The sequence below is a fragment of the Vicugna pacos genome, chromosome 11, assembly GCF_048564905.1.
Source record: "Vicugna pacos chromosome 11, VicPac4, whole genome shotgun sequence".
In the NCBI taxonomy this organism is placed as follows: domain Eukaryota; kingdom Metazoa; phylum Chordata; class Mammalia; order Artiodactyla; family Camelidae; genus Vicugna; species Vicugna pacos.
The window spans coordinates 23224258-23239910 of record NC_132997.1 but is presented as its reverse complement, the minus strand read 5'-3'; the positions used below and the strand labels follow the sequence as shown (position 1 = coordinate 23239910).

At 38.5% G+C, this 15653-nt stretch overlaps 1 protein-coding gene across 3 annotated transcripts in view; it reads right to left on the bottom strand.

Moving 5' to 3' along the window:
• LOC140699201 (formin-2-like) overlaps positions 1–15653 on the bottom strand; it is a 70585-nt gene that overhangs the window by 4043 nt on the left and 50889 nt on the right. The gene's annotated exons all lie outside the window — the stretch shown is intronic.

The following is a 15653-nucleotide window of genomic DNA, read 5'->3' as shown; positions in this document are numbered from 1 at the left end:
TGGCCATAGCATTTATTTCTAGAGTTTAATTCTGAAGTTGTAAGTTTAAGTCAAAGAGTCTTTCTCACCTTAGTATGTGTAATTTTAAAAAAAATAAATGTTCTTTAAGACGAAGTTAAATTGTACTCTTAGAAGAAATTTTTTATTTAAGTTTTATATTCTGCTATAACAATATCCATATTAGAAATAAGTTTGTTACATTATGTGAGGTTGTTTCATTTCTCTCCCTGCAAGAAATCTGCATCATGAGTTTCTGATCAAGAAGAAATTCAATTGGACACTTTGGGAGGAGAATCACATCCCTGCCCTTCCCCTCTCAGTCACCATCTTGCACTCAAAATGTGGCGGAAAACTAGGGCAGTGTAAAAGTTTTTTTTTCATGCAAAATTTAGTCTGACGCCCACAATTACTATCTTTATTTACACATCACGCACACTTATAAGGCAATCAGCACAAATTGGTTTTTGCCATGTCAGAAGTGAAGGAGACAAAATACTTTTGTAACTAGAAGGAATCACATGAAAAAATGGCAGAGGTAGCATCATAAGTTATGTGACATTTTCTCAAATTGATAAATGCATGGTGTTTGGGCTGGGGAAGGTTAATTAAAATTAAAACTATGTCCATTTCTTTGTGGCGCTGACACTGAAGGGAGGAAAAAAGATTCTAGAGAGGAAAATTAAACAGAAGATAGTGCCTGTCAGGATGGCATAAGTTGTGTAAGAAATAGAAACAGGGAAAGAGGCAGCGGTAGGGTGGGGGCTGGTGGTCTTGGCAGAAGTGGGGCTGGAAGGCCCCTTCGAGGAGGGGACACCTCATCATGGCAGACACATGGAGAGACACCCTGTGGGATGAGGGCACAAACAAGAGATACAGTGGGGATCATGCTGGGCGTGAAGAGCTGTCAAAATCTAGGATGGCCAGAATGCAGTGAGGGAATGGCAGAGATGGGGTAAATGCCACCAGGCATCAGAAGATGGAGGGAAGTGTCACCACAGTAAATAGCTTGATTTCAAGTAAATTGGGCTTTGGCTGCCACTCTGGAAAGAGGATAAACCAGGTGTGAGAACGTGACACTGATTAGAGGCTGAGGACAGAGGTGACAGGACCCGGTGGAAGCAAAAGAAGTAGAGATTGAGAGATGGGATCAAATCAACCAGGGGCCCTGCAGGCAGAGAACATGTGACGGATGATGGTTGTGGGTTCCAGGGAAGAGAGGGGTGGGGATGAAGACAGAATTCGTATTTAAGCATCAGGATCAGAACCAGTGTCTTCCAGTGAAATGCGGATGAATTCAGAGGGGTGTACTTGGAAGGGAAATTGAAATGTGAGAGTTTGGAAGGAGACTTTTGACAAGGTCCATGACACCAGAGTAGAAATAAGATGTGCTAATGGGGATGCAAGGGTCGTACAGTAATCAGAGAGGCAGCTATAAATATGAAGGGTCATTGGGGAGTGAAGTTACTTTAGCAGAGATGGAGTCCAAGCACTGGGTTGATGTCACTGGATAAATTCCATGGGCCTATTTGTGTTCACAAGTAAACTTAGGTCTCTCAGGATCAAAAATAAACCAGTGATCACAATGGTGGTATTCTTCAGTCTGTACGCATGTTGGGGCTTGAGTTGTGCATGATCCCCTACCTGGTCCCTTTTCACAAGGGATGGGACACCTCACGTAGTCACAGGGCTCTGAAGAGAAATGAGGAACATGGCTGGAACCATCACACAAGAGCCATGGTACACAGGGTGCTTCTCTTGTCTTTGGCTCTTGTAAAATGATGCCAACCTGTTTTTGAGCTGGAGGCTCAGCCATTGATTGCTTTTGAACTCTGGGATCTGCCTCCAGGTACCCTGTTCCCCTCTCTAACAAGTGAACTTCAGATCCTAAGAGATCCTAACTACCCTTGTGCTTCAGGAGCGTGAATTCAGGCACTGTCATCCTATGAACCATTGACACCATCTCCTCTCACTTCAGAGCTGGGGCTCAGTGCTCTTTAGCCAGAAAGTCAGAGCCCATGCAGGCCACAGGAGTCTGCCACATATGCCTAGTAATTAGCCAGAAACTGCCTAGCCTTGCAGTGAGAACAGATTAAAAACATACCCATTATTTGCATTATCCCACTCCATCCTCATGAGGACAAAACAAGGCAGTATCTGCTGTGACCTCATAACACCCCGGTGGAAACTGAGATACAAGAAAATTCACTCATTCCTAACTAAGCAAGAAAGGGCTGATATTCACAGGGCTGTGTGATGAATACTCTGCTTGTGAATTCTGAACTCATGTATCCAGTGGGAGCCGATGGAAATAGAAGTGGTGAGAGGTTTTCTAAACTATCTTGAAAAGAAAAGTTGACATTAGAAGCATTTGTGGTTATGTTCATGGGGGTAACTGAAGATGATATATGTACTGAGAGTGCATTTGGGGAATCCTTTTAGGGAGCGTAAATCCAGATTGTTCTGTTCAAATTCTCCCAATAGGCCAGGAGATTTCTTTCAATGCAGGGATGGAGAGCTCAACTGAGTATAACAAGCCTGTTGGTGGAAATTTCTAGGTGATTGGGCAAACCTTATTCATACACATATTATGTGTATATATATATATATATCTGTACATGAATACATACACATATATATGTAATATATAGAGTTTTGTATGTAAACAACAGTGTCATTGTATAAAATACCTTCTCTATTTGCTTGAGATATATTAACAGATCATTTATTTCATGTTTTCCTATGATCTTTTCATTGTTTTCTGTTCCTTTGTTACCTTCCTTCAATGTAGTTTTTTCCTCCATTTTTCATCCTAGAAGATATGCTCTCATAACACATAGTCCTACCCTGCACTTACATGTTTATGAGATGAGTGGAAATTAGCTGCACATGACTTCCATGCACCTGGATAATGGCCTGCATCTCTCAGTGTTCCTCCCTGTGTTACTTATGGGCCACACACGGAACTGTGAGGCTGTGCCTTGGATGGCCCCCGGTGTCTCAGCAAGCGATCCGTGACCTTCTGTGGCAGGGTCGAGAGAGTCTGCCAGGATCCTGGAGGCTGATCACGGAAAGGTGAGGTGAGGATTCAGTTTACAATCTGTAATGAAGGCTCTTATTTTCAACAGGACAGCATATCCTGTTACCTCACCATTGTTCTCAGCATGATTTTAATGAGATTTTACCATTTTGTTGTATTATAAAGCTGTGAACATATTAATCATGTGTATTCCAGTTTAAAACTTTATATGGCTGTACAACACCTATGTATTCTCCCATTGTAGGATATTTAGTGTGTCTCCAGTTTTGGAGGGAATGAAAAAAATATCTACTATAAATATCTATGGACACATTTTTTGTTTACCTACTTTTTCCTTAAGCAAAATCCTGGGGGCAGAGTTGCTTGTTGATGCGGAGTTTGTGTGCTTAAATTGATTTTTTCCAACATGTTTGTACCATTAAAACATCTCATCACCAATACAAAAACTCAAATTGCTCCATACCATTCCCAATGCTTGGTATTTTTCCTTCTCAGCTGTTACAATGTATCATGTTGTTAGTCTTACTTAACATAAAGGTCAGTATGTTACTTTTGTTTTTATTGTGTTTTCCTCAAGAAAAAACAGTGCCCATTGACTCATCTCCTGGGATCAGGGAAGTCTTGATGAAAAGAAAGTGCCCCACGAGCAGGGCTGAAGCCCAGATGGGTTACTTTTTGGTTCTCCAAGGTGAGTCCAAAGAACAAAAAGCAATTGGTTGACTCTCTGTCTTCTTAATTTTACTCTTCGCTGCTAATTTACTGTTTCTGAGGTTTTGCTACATTTAGAGGCAATAAGCTCATGTCCATTACTGGCAAAAGTGGTTTTAAGGTTTTTTTAATTATTATTTTTTGATAAAATTCAATATATAACTATTTTAAAGTATTCAATTTGGACATCAAGGCAAAAGCAGAACTGGAGGCTCCTGACTCCTTCCTCCCATGATGCACTAAATAAACAGCGACACAATAATCAATTTCCTGTGAGAGTAATGTAAAAATGGGTTGGTTCTCCTACACACTGGATGACGGGCAAAATACTGACATGTTAGGAAAAGCCAACATACACGAGGGCCATAAACCCAAGGCCCAGCAGTGGCCCTTGCAATCAGGATATAAACCCTGGCTCTCATCTTCATTCTAGGAAACACAGGATTCAGACAAGACATCTAGGGCACTAACATTTATGGATGACTTCTGAGGTCCCTAGATCACCTTGCTCTTGGAGGTCAGAGGGCTGAATATTCATGAGTCACCCAGGGACCACAGACAATAAAGTGGTGATTTAAAACAGGTGTGTAAAGTCCTTCAGGGGTTCTTTCTCCTATCTCAGAACAGAGGACTCGGGCAAAAACACAGCTCCCATTTTCTCCAGTGCAGGGTGCAGACTACACACTTAAGTCCAATGTTTAGAAATGCTGCCTGAAAGTCACACATCAAATGACCTTGTACATGGGAGCGTTTCCTGTTAATCCTTCCTCCAGTGTGTGTGTGTGTGTGTGTGTGTGTGAGCGTGTATGTGTGCGTGTGTGTACAGGCTGGGATCAGGCTTTCAGCTTTCCCTAGGAGGAGAACTATATATTACTCTGATTGTTTTCTCTGCCACCTGAGGGTCTGACTTCTAACTCACCTATTTTTTTCACTGTGAGCTCATGAGGCCCTGCACTCACTAGGCTGCTCAGTGTGTACAGAGAACAAGTCAGCGGTCCCTACCAGCCTCATGCCCTCTCCTGTGACTCCCTTCCCCAACTCATGTCTGAAGTGACTCCAAGATCACAGCCCTTTCCGGGAAGATGCTCCCCTTCACCACTGATGCAGCAGTGTTTCCAGCTACAGAACAAAGGGGTCTCTCCTAGATTGTCTCTCTCTGGAAATGATGAATAAGACAACCCCCAGCCCCCTGATAACTTTCATGCACAGGTGAATACGTAAGGAAGCTCCTTCCCCACCCAGCTCCACAGATAGACTCCAGCCTGCAGCTGCCCCACCCACCTCTGAGAGCCCACAGAACCCAGCAGCCTCCAGATTCCTGGCAATGACAAAGCACAAAGAAACATCTTGAAAGAGTATGTGGTTTGAACAAATGTGCAGGTATTTTCCATAAATCCTGCCCCCAATTTATTGTAGAATGTATAGGAGAAAAATTCCAGTTCCCTGTAATTAAGGCTGAGGAGAAGAGAAGATGGATGGCACACAGGACATCAACTTTTGTGGCAGCTACTGAACAGAGAGGTTTCTATCTCATTTGCTAAGGATACTTACAGGACTTGGCACAACCTAGTACCCTGTGCATACTATGAACATAGGTGGCCATTTGGACAAGCACAAAGCTTTGAGGAAAGCAAAATTTATGGCCTAGCTGATTAGTGAGGTTTATCTGCCATACAAGGCCAGTCTGTGAACATTTGAGAGGTGGCTATTTGTCAAATGTACAGAAACCAAAACAGAGATTTACGGAAAATGAAGAAACAAGGAAATATGGCCCAAAGAAAAGCATAAAGTCAATCTTCAGAACCAAATTCTAATAAAAATGGTGATAACTGATTTACCCAAAAGAGAGTTCAACATAATGGTCATAAAGATGTTCATCAGAATCATGAGATCAATGCATAAGCAAAGTGAGAAGTTTAAATGTAGAAAGAAAATAATTTTAAAAGACCAAACAGAAAAGTTACATAAACATCATGGCAATGTGATTTGTACATTTTGTTTTCTCCTACGATGTAAAAATAATGGGACATCCATAACCAAAAAATGTGCCTCCACACAGCATATAAGGGAGCCATTCACCTACAGATCCTCAAACAGTTGGATGAGATCTCAGCATGTACTGGAGAGAAGGGGCATGGCAGTGGCGGTGGCAGCAGCACAAGTGGAAACAGCAGGTGGCAGTGGGACAGCTCAACCTTTCTGGGAAAGCAGGTGGAAGGGGAAGGTGGTGAGTCAGTGGTCAGCTGTGCATGCTGCAGCTGGAAGGATCTGTTTCTCCCCATAGGAGAGACTGCAGCCACATTGGGAGAGGAACAAAAGGGAAGAAGGCAGACAAAGAAAACTGAATGAATACCCTCCTGTTCATCCATGGATCATCCCAAAGGTCATCCCATTGGCTTCTGGGTCCACATCCCCAAACTAGGATTTATCTATTGGTATATGGGCACATCCAAAACCCTAGACCCAAACACACATCTTCCTACTACTGGGTAGCACCCCCTTTTGTTTCCCTCCATGAGCTTATTTTTTTTTTACATGTTCCCACTCTTAGTAACAAATCACTTCTAGTAAGAGAAGCCAGAATCGTATGGTACAGTGAGACTTTGGGGAAAAAGGGTGGGGGGAAATACTCATTACCAAAACACAAAATCCCAGTATCAGACGGCTTCACTGAAGAATTCTTGCAAACATTTAAAGAAGAATTAATACACATTCTTCTCAAATTCCTCAAAAATATCAAGGGACAAGGAACACATCCAATCTAATTCTACAAAGCAAGAATTACTTGAATACCAAAAGTAAATAAGGGTACCACAAGTAAACTATAGACCAGTATCACTGATGAATGTAGATACAAAATTTCTTAACAAAATAGTAGAAAATCAAATTCAAGTACATCTTAATAGGATTGTACACATTATCCAAGTGGGATTTCACCCTGGGATCCAGAGATGGTTCCACATATGCAAATCAATAAATGTAAAATATTGTATCAATAACTGAAGAGTTAAAAAAAAATCTCAGTTGATGCAGAAAAAGCATTTGACAAAATGCAACAGCCTTTCACAATAAAGACCCTTAACAAATTAAGGATACCTCAACATCATAAAGGGAATATATATCAAACACAGAGCTGGCAATATACTCAGTGAAGAAAAATTGAAAGTGGGTCCTCGAATAACATGAAAAAAAAAAAAAGGATGCCTACTCTCACCACTTCGCATCAATAGATATAGTACTGAAAGTCCTAGCCAGAGTAATTAAGCAAGACAAAGAAATAAAAGGCATCCAAGTCAGAAACAAAGAAATAAAATCACCACTATTTGCTGATATGATGTTACATCCCCATGAGCGAAATAAAGCACTGTTGGAAGTACCTAACGATTTCAAAAAAGTGGCTTGATACAAACATCAAAATACAGAATCCAGATGTATTGTTTCGTATTAATGATGCAGCAGCTGAAAAAGAAATAAAGGAAATGATCTCATTCAGAATAGCAAATGAAAAGAAAGCAAAACAAACAAACAAAACCAGTAATGAGTAGAGAGATTACTTTAAGAGATTAAATAACATACGGGTAAATTTTATCAAGGAAGTGAAAGATCTATACAACAAAAACTGCAAACTTTCTGAAAGAAATAAAAAAAAAGTAAAAAAAAAAAACCAACAACACTCTTTATGTATGTAGATCTGGGGAATTAATACTATTAAAATGGCCATACTACCCAAAGCTATCTACAAATTCACTGCAATCCAAATCAACATACAAAAGGCAATCATTACAGAAATAGTGGAAAGAGTTTTAAAGTTTGAGTGTAAATGCGAAAGCCACTCAGGAGCCAAAGCATTTCTTAGAAGAAAAGGAAGCGTGGAGGTATCATGCTTCCTGACTTCAAACTATACTACAAACCCAAACTACTAAAAACAATATGGTACTGTCAAAAAAAACAGTCACATGGACAAATGGAATAGGAGATGCCAGAGTTAAATCCGGCTACATATGGTCAACTAATATTAGACAAGAAAACCCAGAACACACAATGAGGCAAGATAGTCACTCAACAAAGGTGCAGGGGAAAACTACACAAATGCATGCAATAAAAATACTGAACGCCTGTCCCACACCATTCGCAAACAATTAACTCAAAATGGATTAAGCACTGGTATCGTGAAACTCCTAGACACATCCTAAAGAACCGCATTGATATTGCTTTTTGCAAGGATTTGTCTTGAAATAATGACAAAAACACAAACAGCAAAAGCAAAAATCAACACATGGGACCACATCAAACTCAAAAGGTTTTGCACCACAAAAGAACAAGTAAAAATTCAAAAAAGATAATCTACAGAATTTCAGAAAATTTTGGAAATGTGTATTCAAGCAGAGGTTAATATCCAAAATATATAAAAACTCATACAACATATAAACAAGAACAAGGAACAAACCCACCAATTCAATGAAAAAATAGACGGAATAAATAAACAGATATTGTTGCAAAGAGCTCCAAAAGTCACATGAAAAGATGCTCAATATCTCTATCGATCAGAGAAATGCAAACCAAAGCCAAAATGGGATATAACCTCACACCTGTTAGAATATCTATCATCAAGAAGACACAACAGGTGGGGCAAGAATGTGGTGAAAAGAGAACCCTTTCAAATTGTTGTTTGGAATGTAAAGTGGCCTAAACACTTTGGAAAACAATACAACTATAGCAAAAAAATTAAAAACAGATCTACCATGCAATCTAACATTTCTGTTTGTGCATATATACACCCAAAGTGTATGAGAACTTCGATGTGCATTTTGGTGAAGTGTATGCATGCCCACGTTACAGCATTATGTGCAACAGCCCAAATTAGGGAAACCCAAATGCCCATCAGCAGATGAATGGATAAAAGTATGTGGAATGTGCACAAATGGACAGTATGCATCCAAGAGAAAGAAGGATATTCTTCAATTTGCTAAAAGATGAATGGAGGTTAAGCACATTATGTAAATGAGATAATTTGGAAATAAAAGGCAACTGGTATATAAGATCACTCACGTAGAATAATGGAAACATCATGAAAATAGATATAAATATACTATATATAACATAGATGCATAAAATATATATGCAATATCATATAATATGAGGGGGGTGAAAAGGTAAATTTTATCATTACTTTATGTAAGTGACGTTCAGATGTTACCAGTTTAAAATAAGCCATTGTTATAAGACATTTTATATAAGATTATTGGTAATTCCTATATAACTGCCTACATCATTTTTACACCTGAAAAAGATACAGGAATCAAAATCTATCCATGCAAAAACAGTCATTAAACACAAAATAAGACAGCAAAAGGGAAGAAGTATAAAGAATACAGGACAGGGAACAGTTAACAAAACAGCAAGTTCAAAACTTTTCCTACAGATACTTACTTTAAATGGAAGTGAATTCAACTCCCCAATAGAAAGATAAAGCACAGCTAAATGGATAGGGAAAAAAAAGAGCCAACTGAACCCTGTCTTCAAGAAACTCACTTTAGATTCAGGGACAAATAGATCAAAAGTGAGGCAATGGAAATTTGTATACTATGCATATGTAACTGAGAGAAAACAGAAGTGGATATATTTATATCAGAAAATATCAGCTTTACATGAAAAATGGCCCCTAAAAGAAAAGAGTGTCATAACATAAAGATAAATGGGTAATTCAACAGGAAGGTAAACAGCTGTACATATATATATACACCAAATATCAGAGCAAACACATATTTAAAACAAATGCTGACAAATCAGAAAGGAAAAACTGTCTGCACTATAACAGTAATAGGAGACTTCAATGCCTGACTTTGAGTCATTGATAGTTTATCCAGATAGCAAGTTCATAAAGAAACAGTGGACTTGAACTACACTATAGTGCAAACAAGACTGACTAACATATACGGAAGTCTCTGCCCAACAGCAGAAAAATACACGTGTTTATTATCAAGCACACACAGAATGTTCCCCATGATAAAATATATGCCAGGTCACAAAACAAGACGTAACCATTTTAATAAGTTTAAAACCATTCCAAATATCTATTTTGGCCACAACAGAGACAAAGCAGAAATAGATGGCAGCAAGGAAACTGATAAAAATTTACCAAAACATGGAAACTAAATAACACACACTTGAACAACAAAGGATCAAAGACAAAATCAGAAAGGAAACTTAAAAATGCCCACAGACTAAAGAAGATGAAAACACTACTTACCAAAAGGTATGGGATGCAGCAAAAGCAGGATGTTTATATGGATAATTTCTTATATTATAAAAAGAAGAAATGTCTCAAGTAAATGACCAAGCTTTACACTTAGGCACTACAAAATGAGAACAAAATATACCTGAAGTTAGAAGGAAGGAAAATGTAATGATTAGAGCAGAAACAAAGAAAATAGAGAAATCAAAATGTCAAAAAAATCAACAAAATTGAGGTTTTGGGGTTTTTTTGAAAATAAACAACACAGAGAAAACTTTAGACTGTGAAAAAGTGAAAAGTCTCAAATAAATAAAATCAGAAATTAAAAAAAAAGAGAAATTACAACGGATGCCTCAAACAGTGAACAGTTATTCAACAACAAATTAGAGAACCTACAAGAAATGGATAAGTTCTTAGTCTCATACATCCTACCATCCTACCTTTTTTTCTGAATAAAGAAAAATAGAGAGGCTAAACAGTCCAATAAGAAAGAAGAAGATTGAAATCAGAATAAAAAACTTCCCAACAAGAAAAGCCCAGGTCCAGAACGTTCATGGATGAAGTCTCAAAACATTCAAACAACAATGGTCACCAATCAAACAGGATGATAATGGCACACAGTCAGACACAAAGACCAATGGAATGGAAGAGAAAGCCCAACAATAAGTGCACACATTTGATTAATTAAGCTGTGACAAAGGAGGTAAGAATATATCATGAAGAAAAGACAGTCTCTTTAATAAATGCTATGCTGGGAAAACTGGACAGCTCCTTGTAAAAAATGAAACTAGAGCATCTCTTAACACCATATACAACCATAAACTCAAAATGGATAAGACAAGATACTCTAAGATTCCTAGAGGAAAACATAGGCAGGTAAATCACAGCAGTAACTTTTTTTTCCCCCAGCAGTGCCTAGAATAATGGAAATAAAAGCAAACATAAGCAAATGGAACCTAAAAGCTTTGCATAGCAAAGGAAACCATAAAGAAAGTGAAAAGACAACTGACAGAGTGGGAGAAAATATTTGCAAATGATGAGACTGACAAGGGATTACATCCAAAATATATGAGCAGCTCATACAACTTAATATAAAAGGAAACAACCAACCCAATCAAAAAATGGATAGAAGACCTAAATAGACATTTCACTAAGGAGACAGACAGATGGCCAACAGACACATGAAAAGATTCAAAGTATCGCTAATTATTAGGGAAATACATATCAAAACTACAATGAGGTGTCACCTCCCACCAGTCAGACTGGCCATCGTTAAAAAGTATACAAAGAATAAATGCTGGAGAGGGTGTGGAGGAAAGGGGACCCTCCTACACTGTTGGTGGGAATGTAAATTGGTGCAGTCATCTTGGAGACGAGTACAGAGGTTCCTGAAAAAACTGCAAACAGAGTTAATATATGACTGAGCAATCTCACTCCTAGGGATGAATCTGGGTAAAACTATAACCCAAATAGACACATGTACCCCAGTGTTCACAGCATCGCTCTTTACAATAGCCAAGATATGGAGGCAACCTAAATGTCCATCAACAGATGAGTGGATAAGGAAGATTGTGTATATATATATATATATATATACACACAATGGAATATTACTCAAGCATAAAAAGAATGAGATTATGCTATTTGTAGCAACACAAGTGGACGTAGAGATTATTATATTAAATGAAATAAGTCTGACAGAGAAAGACAAATGTTATTTCATGATATGATTAGTGCTATCTAAAACAAAATGATAAAAGTGAACTTGTTTACAAACCAGAACTAAACTCATAGACACAGAAAAAAATAATGGTTACAAAAAGGAAAAATGGTGGAGGGAGGAATAAACTAGAATTTTGGGATTAATATATACACACTACTGTAAATAAAATATATAAACAATAGGGCCTGCTCTATAGCATATGGAACTATGTTAAATATCTTGTAATAACCTATAATGGAAAAGATTTGAAAAAGAATATACATATACATATATATGAGTGTGTATATATATAATTGAATCCTTTTGCTCTATGTCAGAAACTAACACATCATTCTAAATCAAATATACATCAATTTTAAAAACTCATGAGAATTATTCTACACAAAATAGTTACATGATAATTTACCTTAACAAAATTAAGGACCTTTATGAAAGCCCAATTTAACATTTCCAGCAAAGAGAAAAATCTGCATACTTTCCCTCTAAGTTCTAGTAGATGGCACAATGTCCACTCTCACCACTGATTCAATCTAGGAAGTCAAATTTATAGAATTTTAGAAGGAAAAAATAATAAAGTGAACCAAATCATAAAGGAGGGAATTGTCTGTATGCAAAGGGAATAATCCTATATAGAAAAAAAAAATATATATATATAGAACCACCAAAGACCCTAAATCCTTAAAGCAATTCTGAGCAAGAACAACAAAGTTGGGGGGATCTCATCTCCTGATTTCAGATTGTATTGAAAGCCATCATCCTCAAAACACAACTTGACTAGCACCAGCACGGACAAGGGGACTCACAGAACAGACCAGAAAGCTCAGAAATATGCCCAAGAATAGACAGTCACCTAACTCTGACAAGGGTATCATGAACGCACAACGGGGAACCAATATTCTCTTCAATACATTTCATTGGCTGCAGGGGATATACACGTGCAAGAAAATTGAACCCTACTTGCACCACACACAATAATCAAGCCAAAATGGATTAGAGACTTAAACATCACAACTGAAAGTACGAAACCTCTTGAAGGAAACGTGCAAAAAGCACACTGACCTTGGATGCCTCAGGTGGGCCCTGGAACCCAGGGGGCCGCGTGGTCTCCCCAGCCAGGCTCGGTCCAGCCCAGGTTGCTGTGCGCTGTGCTCTGGGTCAGCGGGGACCCGGCCTCAGCCTCCCTGCGCAGCTGCCACTGGGAAGCACGCCGGCCCAGGTCAGCCGGCGCCCAACGCTGCCAAGCCCAGGGCCCAAGGGCCCCCGAACTCCAGGTAACAGAAAATGTAAAAATACATCTTCCGATCACTGTCAGAAGATCACAAAGACCCAACAGTCCAGTGAGAAGACAATGCGAACAACAAGAAAGGCCAGGAGGCTGAGAGACCTTCTGGGAGGTAACTCACCCGAAGCAGGGCCAGGTGAGAGGATCCCAGCAGCACTGCAGGACAGGACGCCAGGAGACAGGGCCACCGGGGAGGTGACAGTGCGTCCTTCTGCGGGAGGGCCCCAGCCACCATGGTAGCTCCAGGTGACCTACATCAGCCTCCACTTTCAGTTACGACCCCAGGTCACCACCACCCAGCCAGGCAGGATTCTGATTGGCTGCGTCTTATCGGACGTCACCTGTGCGCACTGTGTGCCGCCTGAGACTCAGCAGTGCCTGTGATTGGCCGCCTCCCTGCCCTTTCCCAGCCAAAGTCGCTCCAGGCATCCCCTTAATTGGTCCCCTTCTCTCTCCCTGGCCCTAACCCAAGGACCCCTGCATAAGCCTGTAAAGGAACGCATTCTTACCCTGTCCTGGATCTGAGGGGGTTAGAAGTTTTTACCATTAACTGTGCTGTTATTAGCTGCAGGCTTTTTCTTTTTCTTTTTGTTAATCAAACTATGGAAGTTCCCGTCTGTTCCCAGTGTATAGGGTTACACTATGATTAGACGTTGAATGTAGTCCTATTCTTTACCTGCAACTATTGTGATAGTAGTATTCTTGTTCTAAATACTGCTATATGGTTATTATATTCATGTATAAATATCAACTAGGCCTTTAATAGTTGAATTTTCCCTATTAGGTATGGAATTTTTTGTGGTTTTTGTGTTTTCATATTGTTTTTCATTATAGGTTTCTACAAGATATAGAATATAGTAACTGTGCTATAAGGAAGAAACTTGTTTATCTATTTTATATATAGTAGTTAGTGACTCCAAATCTAGATTCCAGTTTGTCCCTTCACATCCCCTTTGTCCCCGGGTAACCATAAGTTGATGTTCTGTCTCTGAATCTATTGCTGTTTTGTAAATAAATTAATTTGTGTCATTTTTTTAAATTTAGATTTCACATATGAGTGGCATTTTTTTTCTCCTTCTGGATTACTTCATTTAGAATGAAAATCTCCAGGCCCATCCATCGTGCTACAAATGACATTATTTTATTCATTTTATGCCTAAGTATTATTCCATTGTATAAATATACCACAATTTCTTTATCCAGTCACCTGTCAATGGACATTTAGGTCATTTCAATGCCTTGACTATTTTAAATTCTGCTGCTGTGAACATTGGGGTGCATGTAACTTTTCAAAATAGAATCCCCTTCAGAAATATGCCCAGTAGTGGGATTGCTGGATCATATGTTTGAGCCTATTTATAGTTTTTGGAGGAATATCCATAGTTTTCTATAATGGTTACACCAAATTGCATTCCCACCAACAGTGTAGGAGCATTCCCTATTTCTCCATACCTCTTTGGCATTTATCATTTGTGGATTTTTAATGATGACCATTGTGACAGGTGTGAGGTTATATCTCACTATAGGTTTCATTTTGATTTTCATTCTGACAATTAGGGATATTGAACATTTTTCATCTGCCTATTGGCCATTTGGCTTACTTCACTGAAAAATTGCTTCTTTAGTCTTTGGTTCACTTTAGACTGGATTGTTTGTTCTTCTGTTATTCAGCTGTCTGTGCTGTTCTTATATTCTGGAAGTTAGGCCCTTGTCATTCCCATCATTTGCAAATATTTTCTCCCATTCCATAGGTTGTCTTTTTGTTATGCTTATGGTTTCCTTTGCTATGCAAAAGCGTAGGAGATTAATCAGGTCCCATTTGTAGTTTTTTTGGCTTTTATTTCTATTGCCTGGTGGATTGTCCTGGTAAAACATTGCTAAGATTTATGTTAGAAACTGTTTTACCTATGTTTTCTTCTATGAAGTTGATCATGTCTTGCCTTCTGTTTAAGTCTTTAAGCCAATTTGATTTTATTTTTGTGTATGGTGTGAGGGAGTGTTCTAACTTAATTTACATGTCACTGTCTAGTTTTCACAACACCACTTGGTGAAGAGACGGTCATTTCTCCATTGGATATTCTTATCTCCTTTGTCAAAGATTAATTGATTGTAGGTTTGTGGTTTTATTTCTGGGCTGTCTATTCAGTTCCATTGATCCGTATGTCTGTTTATGTGTTAATACTACACTGTTTTGATTACTGTACCTCTGTAGTATTGCCTGAAGTCTGGCATGCTTATTCATCCACTTCATTCTTCTTCTTCAGTATTTCTTTAACAATTCTAGGTCTTTTGTGATTCCATATAAATTGGCAGATTATTTGTTCCAGTTCTGTCAAAAATGTGCTGGGTAATTTAATAGGGATGGCATTCAATTTGTAGATTGATTTGGGTAGTATGGTCATTAGCAATATTTATTCAAATCCAAGAGCATGGGATATCTTTCCATTTTTTTAAGTCTTCTTTAATGTCCTTAATCAATATTTTGAAGTTTTCTATGTGTAAGTCTTTCATCTTCTTGGTCAGATTTATTCCTAAGTATTTTATGTTATTGGATGTGACTTTATTTTATTTTATTTTTTATAGAGCTGTAATCAGTTTACAATGTTGTGTCAATTTCTGGTGTAGAGCACAATTTGTCAGTCATGCATTTGTATATATGTGTTCATTT